This window comes from Ptiloglossa arizonensis, chromosome 11, assembly GCF_051014685.1.
Source record: "Ptiloglossa arizonensis isolate GNS036 chromosome 11, iyPtiAriz1_principal, whole genome shotgun sequence".
NCBI classification, from domain to species: Eukaryota; Metazoa; Arthropoda; class Insecta; order Hymenoptera; family Colletidae; genus Ptiloglossa; species Ptiloglossa arizonensis.
Genome location: NC_135058.1, coordinates 5602804 through 5616539, shown reverse-complemented (window position 1 = coordinate 5616539; position 13736 = coordinate 5602804). Strand labels below are relative to the sequence as shown.

At 41.8% G+C, this 13736-nt stretch overlaps 1 protein-coding gene and 1 long non-coding RNA gene across 2 annotated transcripts in view; one reads left to right on the top strand and one right to left on the bottom strand.

Annotated features, from left to right (window-relative positions):
• The window catches only part of LOC143152771 (uncharacterized), a 44817-nt gene that overhangs the window by 768 nt on the left and 30313 nt on the right, over positions 1 to 13736 (bottom strand). The gene's annotated exons all lie outside the window — the stretch shown is intronic.
• The window catches only part of Tsl (membrane-attack complex domain containing protein torso-like), a 48948-nt gene continuing 40878 nt past the window's right edge, over positions 5667 to 13736 (top strand). Inside the window, exon 1 of the mRNA XM_076323244.1 lies at positions 5667 to 6430. The gene's annotated coding sequence lies outside the window, so the exon portion shown is untranslated. The remainder of the gene's footprint in view (positions 6431 to 13736) is intronic.

The window sequence follows — 13736 nt, the reverse complement described above, 5'->3', positions numbered from 1 at the left end:
ATACTCTTTCTACGATTTGGGACAAGGACAACTTTCGAGAAACTACTATAACTATAGAAAAAAGAGCGATAACTAATATGTACTAATTTTATTGTAATTTGATAAACTGTACTGTCTCGTTTGAACAACAACAACAATAACAATGAGTCTGGATTGCACCGGAGTTGTATGCAATATGAAATAAACTATTGTATACAATATGAAATAAACTATTGTATACAAATATGAAATAAACTATTGTATGCAATATGAAATAAACTATTGTATGCAATATGAAATAAACTATTGTATACAGTATGAAATAAACTATTCTATACAAAATGAAATAAACTATTGTATACAAATATGAAATAAACTATTGTATACAATATGAAATAAACTATTGTATGCAATATGAAATAAACTATTGTATGCAATACGAAATAAACTATTGTATACAGTATAAAATAAACTATTGTACACAATATGAAATAAACTATTATATACAATATAAAATAAATTACTATACACAATATGAAATAAACTATTGTACACAATATAAAATAAATTACTATATACAATAAGAAATATACTATTAAGTAAAATATATTATGCAGAAGAATCTTAACCAAAGATAAATCAACACTCGTGTATACTGTCACTAAATTTCTAAGCTGACCTCAAAAAAAAAAGAAATACAATAAAAATACACCGAAAGAAAAGAAGAAAACTCTATTTTCTACAGTCTCGAAAGATATTTCGTTACGATCGTTCAATAGACATTCTATCGCGAAGAACCGATACAGTTCTATGGCGAATATAAGCACAACGACGTTTCCAGTCCCGGAAATCCATACAGAGGGGACACAAAATATTGTCAGAAAAATGTCGGGATCACGTAACGCCTCCGCAACGTTACTCAACATCGGTTATTTTCTTTGCCGGGCAGCCGGTAGCGTCGATTCGCACGATATCCATAGACATTTCTTTTTCGTCCCGTCGCGGTATCAGAACTTTCACGCCTTGAAACGTCGGTCGGCCATTGCGAAATCGGATGATATTTGCACAACCGTGGCGGTGTCCATCGATTGGCGATCATCCGATCGAACGACAATTACACGACATCGACGTTTGAGCGCGTATCAAACGACTTTGCCGGAAGAATAGCGGTGCGACAATGTATTGTGTCAGTGTCTCTCAACTTCGCATCCTTACGAACCCTTTCGATGAATGAAAACTCTCGACGTACCTTCTATAGTGTATTCGAATTATAATCTTTCGAAAGAACGTGTAGAAATTTTCATTTCGCGCTAACGTATTCGTACCTTTCGTTTAAAATTGTTTACCCGTTGCTCGCTTTAAAGACGAACAGAAATCGGCTGATTCTAATCTTTGAGATTCTGTTTAGTACTATTTAACGAGACAGTTTTTCATAGGATGTTACTAGAATATTTTTATTCACTTTTGTGAGAAACTATTTTATTACAAAATCCAATCAAACGTTTGCACAAGTGTTGATAAGAGTACAGACAAACTTTCAGGTGTAAAATATTTTCGAGCTCTTTAGTTTCCTGTTTCTTTTTCGATGTTTTCGAATGTTACTTCTTAACGAATATTTACGAGAAGATTATCACACTTTGGGAAGCGTTTTCTTTATTTAACCGTATGATGGACAACGACAAAATTTATCGAGCAACCTAGTTTTATCGAAGGACAAGACTTATCGAACAACCCAGCAATTGTGATTCTTTTTTTCCTACTTTCTTCTTCGCGAATTTTTACCAACGACCATTCGTGGACCACAGTTTGAGAAACACTGTATTAGATGGATCATTAGTATTCTTCAAGGTCGCGATCGTTCCACGTTCGGCATACGCAGCAGCTGTTGGAACGAGATATGCTTCGCGCGGAGGCGTATCTCGCCGCTATGCGCATCTTAATTAGTTACACGTATCTGGCATTGTAGTTTACGTAAGGGAAACGAGTTTACGAGGACCGAGACCACTTTTAGACGATAAGACGAATTTAATTTGAATAAACGATACGTGCTCGTACGCGAAACAGATGGTAGATAAGGGATGGACGTGAGCTCGTGGCGAAACAGATTCTATCGTAATTCAACGGGACGATTTTATTTTCGCGATCGTTTTACACGTACAATACCGTGTATCGCTCGAGATACCGTAAGATAAAATCATTATTTGTCGGGAAAACATCACAGTCCTTGGGAACGATCAAATCGAGCGGAACCGTTTCATCGTTTTCAGTTGCTAAATTTATGGATGATATTTCGTGATTTACGATCTAACGATACATCGTGAATTATGTATTTAGACTACGGTGATTCTTCGTTTCAACTCGCGTTTAAACACACGAGCGTTTACACAATTGGAGTACGGACTCACCGACACCTCGATTGAAAGAGTATCGAGTACCTCGATATTGAAGTTCGAACATCGAACTTACATTTCGTGTTTAAATTTATGAGGTTTGGGTGATACAGTGTTCGTTACAGCCGTGTTTCATTTTACAGACACCTTATCGTGTTATTCGTATAGAAATTCTGTTGTTTCGAAAAATATATGTGTATATATATATATATTTGCGGTAACCATCGAGTATCGATCGTATCGTCGACAATTTTGTACACAATTGGAGTACGACCTACCAATACTTCGGTTAAACGAGTTCAGTGGTGATTTCGACAAAAAGAGCATCGTGTTAGATTTCCTTCAAAACGATGGAATTCGGATAAATGGATTCCACCGGTGTTTGTTACAAACACCTGATCGCGTTCTCCGGATAAGAATTCTTTTATTTCTGTAGACAATTGTATACACACTTTTATGTATATTAAATATTCAATGGTGATTTCGACAAAAAGAGCATCGTGTTAGATTTCCTTCAAAACGATGGAATTCGGATAAATGGATTCCACCGGTGTTTGTTACAAACACCTGATCGCGTTCTCCGGATAAAAATTCTTTCATTTCCGTAGACAATTGTATACACACTTTTATGTATATTAAATATATCGGGTTGTTTCGTTTTCCAAAATGGAGAATATATAATTGAATAAAATGTTTATACACTCTGACAAAATCGTGTTTCATTTTCACAAAAAGAAAAGAAACAAAATGACTTTCCGAACAACTTAATATATATTTATTGAAACAACGGAATTCCTACATAAAGAACAAGATAAGGTGTCTGTAAAATGAAACATTACTATGAAAAATACTATTGACCCGAATCTCGTGAACGCAAATCAATTTTAATCCAACGTTTTACAATGTATACATGAAAATAGAAACTTCCATTATCGAAGTGGGAAGAGTAGCATCAATGATTACTCTAATGATCGTAAGCTGATCACCGAGAGTGTTCGTAGAGAGAAAGTATTATTATTAATACATCAGTCATCTAGAATAAGAAATTAATTAATCCCAACAGTTAAAAATAGAATGTCCAGTAATCGTCCATTGTTATTTTCATTGTCGACGATGTCAGCCTTAAAAAAAAAAGGGGGAAAGAAAAATTCCAGCGAACCGGTAACAATCGGCACGATGGTGGAGAAAATTCCGTAAATAAACAGGAGGCAGAAGGTGACAGGGCGAAAAGATCGTCGATTCAATTTACGAGGGACGAACGTGGGAACGGAAACGGGGCCTAAGGTGCCGCGAATTAGGCTTCATTGTTATCGAAGAAACGACGGGAAGACGAGCTATCGTAAGAAGGAAGCTTGCGCGTTATGAGGCGAATCGGATCGACGTTGTTACGAAATACGAGATCGTTTACCGGTCGCTTGCAACAGACTCGTTGGAGTTTCAAAAGCGTAACGCGGTTGCCACACTTTGCGTATTCCTCGTTTTGTCGCGGACGAATTTACACGGTTACTAGCCCGGCGATAATCGTTGCGGTGAAAATGCTTAAACTTTTACACGGATCCGAGTCAACGTTTTCCAAGTACCATGGAACATTTTCGAAACGATCGACCGAAACAACCAGCCCACAACTCGCTGGCCCATCGACACGAGTCAAAGTGCCGCACCTGTGAGTTACACTCGCGGCGAGAGGTTACGCGTTCGGTTTCATAATAACCAGCGATTGCACGTTCTGCATTACACGATTTCACGTATTTGTATATGGTAGATTAAACATCAGTTGCGAAGTATCCGCTTTGTACGATTTCGCGTTGTTCGTTGATCGATGTGTTTACTGTACCGATCTGTGCTCAGGCTCCTTGAGAGTGCGCGGGACCGTTGGTGAGCAATTTTGTCAGTATGAGGGGAGACTTTGCACGTTTTCGAGTATTTTAAAAAGAAAAGAGTATCGTAGCAAGACATTGGATAGCAGGTCTTGAACCAATAGAAAAAAAACGTCATTTGTACGCTTTATCGATCTTTGGTGATCGCCTCCTTTCGATTCGTAGGATCTAGGAACTCGACGTTCTCTTCGGATGCGATTCAGAGGCTGGTATTATCTCGTCGTTGGGAAAAAATAGGCCATAATTCAAGTAGCGAACACCACGACTGAGAGTCGAAGATAAAGTCTTTTCATTTCGGTGGGAAAAAAATACGTGTTATCGTACAGGGTGATTCGTCTACCGGGGTTGGCTCGAATGTATCTGCTACTTGCGAGGAGAGGGGTTCGTGAGTAGATATACATTGAAGAAACGAATAGTTCCAAGTTTGTGTTTTTTCTAGACTTCAAGGTCATTCTTGCGTTTTCTTTTTCTTTTCAAATCGAACCGTGCACCTTTACGAGCATTGAAGACGACATTGAAACGAGTATGCTTAAAAGAGCGTCTGTATTAACGATAAATATTTTTAAGTAATTTGTACGTAGAAGAAATCGAAATAGGTACACTCTGTAAGAAAAGCTCGTTTCCTCGTGTCCAAACTCGTCCGCGAGCGACATCACCGTGTCTGTAAATATGTATCGTCTGTACATAGTCGCGTTCGAAACGCAACGAAAACTCGAAAAGGAAATCGTGACCTTGAAAAATCGTTAAACCTTGAAAAATTCGCTTCGAGCGCAACGTTCGTTCGCTCCTTCCCTCGAAACGAATTTCTTCCTCCACGATGCTCCTACGTATCGTCGAGTAACAACGAAACAGGTTAACCGAGTCACCCGAGACACCCGATACGTCGAAACGCGACAAATTCCAAAGCCGTGGACCCCGAGCACTCGGGGGGTCCGTGCGTGCTCGTGTGTCGTCGTTAATATTAACATTCCATCGTTAGAGATTTATATAATACAATCGCGAGTTTCTCATTCTACCCGTGGGTTAAATCGAAACTCGTAAATAAACTCGTCTCTGGTCCGGATACCACGCGGCGAGGAACGAGAAGAATCGACGTCGATTTTCCAGGATGTTGGAAAACTCGTTTGGTCCGTGGCGGGAGCTCGGTGGACCCCGAAATCGTTGGTTACGAGAGACGAGAGGGGTCCTCGTGGAACGTGTCTCGATCTCCCAGGATCTTTCTTATCTGTCTATTACCACCCATCGCGAGGTTCGAACCCCTCTCTCTACTCACTCGTGGCTATCAGAATCGTGTGTGCTCGCGCGCTCGCGGTTTAATAGCGTCTCGTGCGTGCTGTCCCCCGCGCGCACACGCGAACGCGCGCACAGTCTCGGGCGATCACACACGCGCGCATTCACTGGCGATCGTTCGCTCACCGCGAGTAGATACGAAGTAGCCGCCGCAGTCGCGGGGACTCGCTGCTGACGGTGAGATCGTGGCCCGTTGCGATCGTGAGCGGTGAACGGTGCCCCGATCGTGATCGATCGATCCTCGTGGCGGAGGACGCGCGATCGACGCGCCAAGAAGGTGGACACGGACAGAGAGAGAGAGAAAGAAAGACAGACCTCTCACACCGCGGGGAGTCGGTGGTACGTCTACCATCGAGACTCGCGCAGAAGAACGAAATCGTCTCGTCTGGTACGCGTTCGTTACCCTTATCGATCGATCGTCTCGTAGATCGGTGGCCCTGGTTCGACGCATCCTCGAGAAACGTACGAGAGAGACGAGCGCGTCGTACGAGAAGAGACGACCGCGAGAACGACCGGTGTGATTCTGCGCAGTGACAGCGACCTCTGGTACGCACGCGTGTCGTCGAAATCGAGAGGATTCGAAGAAAGTAAGAGGAGATTTTTATCGGAGAACCGCACCGAGAGAGTTGCTACCCGCTGTCTTAATTTACCGAGCTCGACGACATCATCGTGTTTGCATCGCGATACGAGACCGATCTCGGTGAAGTTACGAGCGAAGAGTGCGATCGGACAAGTGCGAGGTGCAGCATTAGAAGGGTGACAGAGATTAGTGCGATACATCGCGTTCTTTTCGGGGGCAATGATTGCGTGTTAACGATAGATCCGTGGCTGCAGCTACATTGGAGCATCGACCGGGGGAACCGGGAGGAGATGGAGAATCCTTGAGACGTTCAGGTGAGGATGTTAATTGTTTCGCGCCGTAGTCTGGACACGTGTGTTCGTTTCGTATTAACGAGGTGGCGTCGATGGTAGACCGCTCGGTCTTTCTCGACCCTGATCGAAATCATTTCTTCGAGGGGGGTATCGAACCGGTACGTTACGATCTTGGGTTCCTTTGATCAATCGTTACACGATGGATGTTCTTTCTCCGTGGAGCGATAGAAATTCTTTTCAAGAATTATTTTTAAGAGACAAATGGCCAAGTTGTCGGATACCCGGTCGTGTTTGCGTTGGGTAGAAATTAGAATTCAGGCCTCTTTTGTCGTACGTGCCTCATTGTCGTCTCGATCCGCGGTTCGGTGTCCCCCGTCACGTTTCGGCACCGTGGCGATGCTTTCGGCGTTCGTTCGAGAAGTGGCTCACTTTTCACGAAAATTCGAGGGAACGGATCGTTTCTCGCTCGAACGGAGGATCGAGAGGGGGTGAGAGTCCAAGGAGAGTATTCTAAATGTCGAACATGCAACGGCCCGTGAGAACCAACGGCCGAATATACACGTGCTACTTATAATGCATACTTTCGAGCGCGAGATACCCGAGCCGGTATTTTTCTGTCGAGAGGTGTTTTATAGAGAAGTTCGGTTCACGGGAGGATCCTTCGGTTTGCAACACCGACGAGGAAATTTATGCATCTCCGATTACCGGGACTGTGATCCTGTTTGGAAACTGCGCACTCACGGCTAGGGTTCACGTTGCTCGTTTCGTTGGGAAGGCTCCGTGCGTTTGGTATTTCTTTATTATTTGTTTGGTAAACTGGCTACGCGATTGAAAACTTTCTTATCTTTTGTTCGTGAGAATCGCTACGCGTTTGAAAATTCTTTTTCATCGTTCGGTCGCGAGAACAGCCACGCGATCGAAAATCCTTTTTCATCGTTCGTTTGGAAGAATACCCGCGCGATTGAAAATTTCTCTATCGTTTGTTTGTAGGAATAACCACGCGATTGAAAATTTCTCTATCGCTTGTTCGTAATAATGGCCACGCGATTGAACATTTCTTTTATCGTTTGTTCGTAATAATAGCCACGCGATTGAACATTTCTTTTATCGTTTGTTCGTAATAATAGCTACGCGATTGAACATTTCTTTTATCGTTTGTTCGTAATAATAGCCACGCGATTGAACATTTCTTTTATCGTTTGTTCGCAAGGATAGCTACGCGATTGAACATTTCTTCGAGTTTACATTTTAACGGACTCGAAAAGTAGCGCAATTGAAATGACTAAATAAGATATTTGTAACTCGATTATTTTCTTTATTATTCTTGTGCAAACGCAATCTAAATATTCAAATTTAAACTATCTTCAAAGTATGTACTCCAAGTCTATCGTAAATAAATGTGCAAGCGAGATAACAATGTATCTCGCATTGCATCTCACTGTTGAACAGTAACGAATTGCATTCGATAGTAGAAAGAGAGGTTCGGATGCAATTTAATAAATTATCCTCTGAAATGAAAATATTTGAAAATTTTTGATCGTATCGATACTGTAAAACATGATCTGTAAACATCGATAGTAGATATTGTTCGATTCGTAGGGTCTCGAGAAGAACAGTTCTTGTACGCTACGTTTTGAACACAGAGTAGAAGATTAAAATTTGCTTTTGATGTAAGATGAAAGAGGCGAGCCTATATCGAACGAAAGCTGAAAAGTTCCTCCATTGCTCCCGGCTGGTGAAGCCGATCTGTCACGAGCCACTTCGTTTAAAGTAGGCCTACTTTCAGGAAGAGAACTTTTCGTCGAAATGAACATGCCCATGTGCATACACGGTGCACGTAAGCTGCACGTTCTGTTCGAATATTGCGTATCGACTTACCCAACACGTTATTCAATCCGCGCTGTGTGTTAAACACCGGATTACGATCCACTGTTTCGTTTAAAATCCCGGCCGGGATTATAACACCGCCATCGCGCTCGAAACGCGCGCGAACAAGTTTAAAAACGATCGCGGAACATTACTGAGAAACTCATCGTCGGCTTCCAAATATCGATAGGGATTGTTGGGCAACGCGTTGCATCTCGATGATCGCGATACTTCGTAGAAACAATAGGCAAAGCGCGAATAGTCGACTCGTATGTTCGTTTCGACATAACCTCTCGCCGTGAAAGAAGCGTGCAACGAGAGAGACCCACGAGGAATATAAGGACACTTCGTTATGTAACGAAGATTGTTTCTCTCACAATACACAATTCGTTTGGTGTAATCGTTTCACAAACGGACTCGATAGAATTACTTTCCAAGTGCCGGAGAAGGGAGACGTAATTTCAAAAATATACGAAACGTTTCTCGAAATATCTGAAAGTAGTTCTTTTTACAACGTGCATGTTGCAATAGAAGAAAAAAGTATAATCGAAGTGACATTTAGTTACAGAGAGACGTAATTTCAAAAATATACGAAACGTTTCTCGAAATATTTGAAAGTAGTTCCTTTTACAACGTGCATGTGGTAATAGAAGAAATAAGTGTAATCGAAGTGACATTTGGTCACATACTGTCACAGTACTTTCCGAGTACGATAGAAGAAAGATGTAATTTCAAAAATATACGAAACGTTTCTCCAAATATTTGAAAGCAGTTCCTTTCACAACGTGTATGTTGCAATAGAAGAAAAAAAGTATAATCGAAGTAACATTGGTCACATACTCTTTCCAAGTGCGAGAGAATAGAAATGTAATTTCAAAAACACACGATAGATCGCACGAAACGTTTCTCGTATTCAATATTTCGAACACGTTTCTACATTATATATCGTTCGCGCGTGAAACTTTCGAGCTGTTGATATTTTTACAATCTACACGTGGTAGTGAAGTAACTAATGAAAAGAACTACGATCGAAGTGAAAGCGGACAGAGTGATAGAGCGACTAGACACTATAAAGGGATTTACCCTCGATAGTCCCGAGCAGCCAAAATATTTGGCGCCAACCTAGTTACGATCATCGATAGGGCTTCGTCTAGCAGAACCCGGTTTCGACTAGTTGCGTGACTAGATTCTGAGCACACGTTTGTTTAAATCTTTTTATTGTTCATTTTTCTTAACCAGTTCTATCAACCCCCTCAAAGTTTGTACCTATAGTTTATTTATACCCTTTGTGCATATACAACGATGCTCCATGTTTTCGTACGTTACACGGTACGTTGGTTGCATTGATAACGCGTTGTTCGCAATTTTTCGTTCAGTTTGTAAACTTTGAAGATCGTGCAATTTTGATAAACAGTTTACCTTTGTCGGAGTTTGCAGCGACCGCATTCGGAGCACGACGATCCACTGAGAAACCGTCAAAGTATGCGAAAGCACGAACGACAAAATATCTAGTAATAATTACTAGGCTGAAGACGACAGAGCCCACTGAAAGTTGGATTGCAGCAACGAAGGCCTTGGACTCGTTGTACATACTTAGGGAACCAACGGGCTCATTATAGACAATCTTTGTACAATTTTAAAATTATGTCGATACGGCTTTGAACGAGACAGGTTTGACCAAATAAGAAAACAACTTTTCTTCGAATGAATTATTTATATTCTGTTCACCGTGATCTGGCAATACTTTTCGCCATTCTTTATTACAAACTGGTAGATCCAACGAAGAAGAATCGTGTTACAACGTTCTCTTTTCGACTTTCAATTTCTGGCCTTGCGATAAACTTTGTTGCAAATTCATACCCGTCGTTCGAAATATCACGTACGATGTTACTCGTAAACATTTGTGATACATTCTGATCCGTACGAGATCTCGTGTACAATGTTATCCGTAAACATTCGTGAAACATTTCATTTCGTTGGAGAATCGTAAGTTTCCGATACCACGAACCAAACGCATTCTTGTGCATTCTTATTATTATTTGTACACTTCGTTATACGATTTTCAAGTTACATCCACGTTTCGGGAGCCATCTTGCGCGTATCTCGAGCACGGTGGATTTTACCAAACATCGATCGACGTATGATTACACACGAACAGAAGTGTGCGAAACTCGGTAAATAAGTAATTAATAATACCGATTGCCCCCTACTGTGTGCAACAAAGGGATACTTTGAACCCCAATTCGGGAGCACGTGTTGCACACGTGCGAAAACAAGGGTTTCGATTTGTGTGTACCAACGTACAGATGCTCGCGTTCTCGCGAAAGCTGCAAGGTAGATTAATAACCACGAAGAGCCGAACGAACGGACCAGATTTCAGTTTCTACTTAACGTGAATCCTCGTCGAAGATTCGACAGTTTCTTCGTCGATCTTCCTGAAAATTACCTCGTCGAACGAAAACTTTTACCGATAAAACGATCCGAGCGAATGCAAAACATTTTTCGTTTGCTCGCGACGGTTGCTCGACGAGGAATTTCGGTGAACCGATCGAAACGATCTGGTCGATTTTTGAAATCGTTCAAGGCTATCATCCGATCTCCTTCCAATCGCGGAATGCACATATTGGTCAAGGAGAACGTTGAAGTCGTTCGTTCGATCTTGCATTTGAGCAAGACGGACGATTGTCTGTAGAAGGCAGATCTCTAGATGCGATAGAAGCACGGAGAAGTTAATTCGAGGGAAGAATGGATGTAGATTATGAGAAAAAAGTAGAAGCCAAAAATAGAAGTTCGTACGTCAGAGTCTAGCTACGAGGAAGATGCAATGCCTGAACACGAGCATAAATACACCAACCGTGTAAAGTGCAGTGCACAGAGATCGTAAAACGGTACCGAACTGTTATTAACGAAGATACTGCGCTCCGTGGAAAAAGTTAGTAGCTAAAAATTACAGTACTTGTTAGCGGGTAAGCATATCGGGCTGGATGGTGATGCGTTCCTTTAGGCAGATACGCGTTTGTTGGCCACAGTTTCCAGCGAAGTACCACGGTTACGAAAAGATTCGCGCAAAAAGTGCCCGGTATTATAATACCCATACTTAGGATGAAAGCGGTATCGAAGCACTCGTTGGGTAATGTGTTTCTTTATTGAGGGGGATCCATTACAGCGACGGATTCAGGAGTTATAAATAATAAGAAAGGTTCACGCGTGCCCTACTTCGTCCTGTTCGCGAGTTACAGCCTATTTGTGTATGTGTTCCACCAATATAGCAGCCCGCTTATCTTTGCATCGTGAGTGCGCAACGAGCACTTTCTGTCTCGGTGCAAATGTATAAACTCGTGGAAGGCAATAAAATAGATCTTACAAAATAATCAGCGAGATAATGCACGAGATACCGATGCGCTATTTGCGAACGGTTCGGTTGGATCAGATATACCGGTTCACCTTGTCGATAGGAATATCGGATCAGAAAATGGAGAAACTTGGAGGATCGCAAGGTCAATCAGGCCACGCGAACTTACACGAACCTTTTTTCAACGTCTTCGAGTAGTTCGATTCATCCACGGAGATCACGTGTCGTGGACGAAAGAGTAATACGATCCAAGAGTGGGATTCACGATCGATACTTTGAATCGTGTCGCGATAACAGCGTGGAGAAGGATTACGGGTCAATGGAATAAATACGAACGTCTCTGATATAGTTACTGGACGATTCGATCGTTGAAGTTATTCGTGTACTCTGAGAAACCAGAGGTATTCGAACGTTCGTTCCAACCGATCCGAGGTATTCGAATCGTTTCGAGTGACTCGGGACAACTCCAACGGTTGCGAAACCAAGGACTTCAAAGCCGGGACTTCCAATCAGGTACGATACTAAAATAATATCCGGGCCATTTTCGAGCAACATTGTGCACGTTTCGTAATCAATTATCACGATGTAATCCCGTTTGCTTTTATTACACTTTCTCCGGGGCAGTTCGACCCGATACGCGCGTCATAATAGAAATTACCCCCCCGTCGGTTGCTCAATACCAGGATACGTTTCAACGAGCGAACGATTTCGTCGGCGGTGCTCATTCACGTATAAAACTGTATCTGTTCCGTTATTCGTAGCTACGCGCGCGTCTATCGCTCGATAATGGATGTGCAACGCGATCGAGCAAAAAGGAGAATGGAACAATGAGTCAGCATCGCGCGAAACCGTGCCAATGCGAGTTAATAACGCGAAATCAATGGGTCTGGAATTTCAATCGACCCACGGACTGTCGTCCTTAATTAGACTTTTTTCGCAACAACGACTCGGAACGTTCGATCGTATCGATACACGTGGAAACAAAAAAAAAAAGAAAAAAGATCGGATAGACGAAGCGAAAGATCGATCGATCCTTCGTCGATCGCTGGTGATCGTTCATCGGTATCGATTACCGTTCGCCTGTCGTTGGTATTATTTCGTCCGTGGAATGTTTACAAATGCGACGTGACGCGACCAAATAATGGTCACGAGATACCTATCTCGAATTAAAAATTAATTAAGCAGTTTGAAAGGTTACAAAGACGTAGTAATACTCGATCTTTGGTGGTAGCGAATAGGATACTCTGTTATTTTTTATAAAAAAAATCGTGAAGACGTAATACCACGCCTGTAGTGCTCAATTTTAATCACCGAAGGATCTAACGTTGCGTCAATAATTGCAAAAGTGTTCTCTAAAGATTTTCGACAAAAAGTCACGAAGATACGCTGCGACAGGTATGTATGGCTTCGGCTAAACAAGGACGTAATATTACGTCAACAGCAACGGATGTGTGGTACAGAGCAATTTTAGGTAAAAGATGACGAAAACGTAGTAACGCGACGATGGTTTTTAGCTCTGCTCACTGAAAGACGTAATATTACGTCAACGGTCGGACAAGTGTTAACTAGAGATTTCGGACAAAAGATTACGAGGACGTGGTACCGCGAGGGTAATTCTCGGCTTTGGTTGTCGGGAGACGTAATATTACGTCGGAATTTATCGGGTTTCCGAAAATTTCGAGATCCTCCCGAAGGAATCGGGTTTTTCGAAAAGGTCGAGATTCCCAAAAATGTCGAAAGCCAGGTTACCGTTTAAACTACTCTGCAGTGTTGTGTAGTAGTCTATGAAATATGTAAATACACGGTTATACGTTTGCTTATATGGCACTCTTGAAAAAAATTCGCAATAGACAATATTCTTTCAGTTTTTTTCTGCCAATTTTCGTTAAGTTACTGTGGGAACACGGATTCTGAGAATCGTGTGACGCGATGCGAACAAACGTGTGACTGTGTGCTTAGTACTTGAACATTGTGTGCTTAGTAATTGAACATTATATGCTTAGTACTTGAACATTGTGTGCTTAGTAATTGAACATTATATGCTTAGTACTTCAATATTGTGTGCTTAGTACTTGAACATTTTGTGCTTAGTAATTGAACATTTTGTGC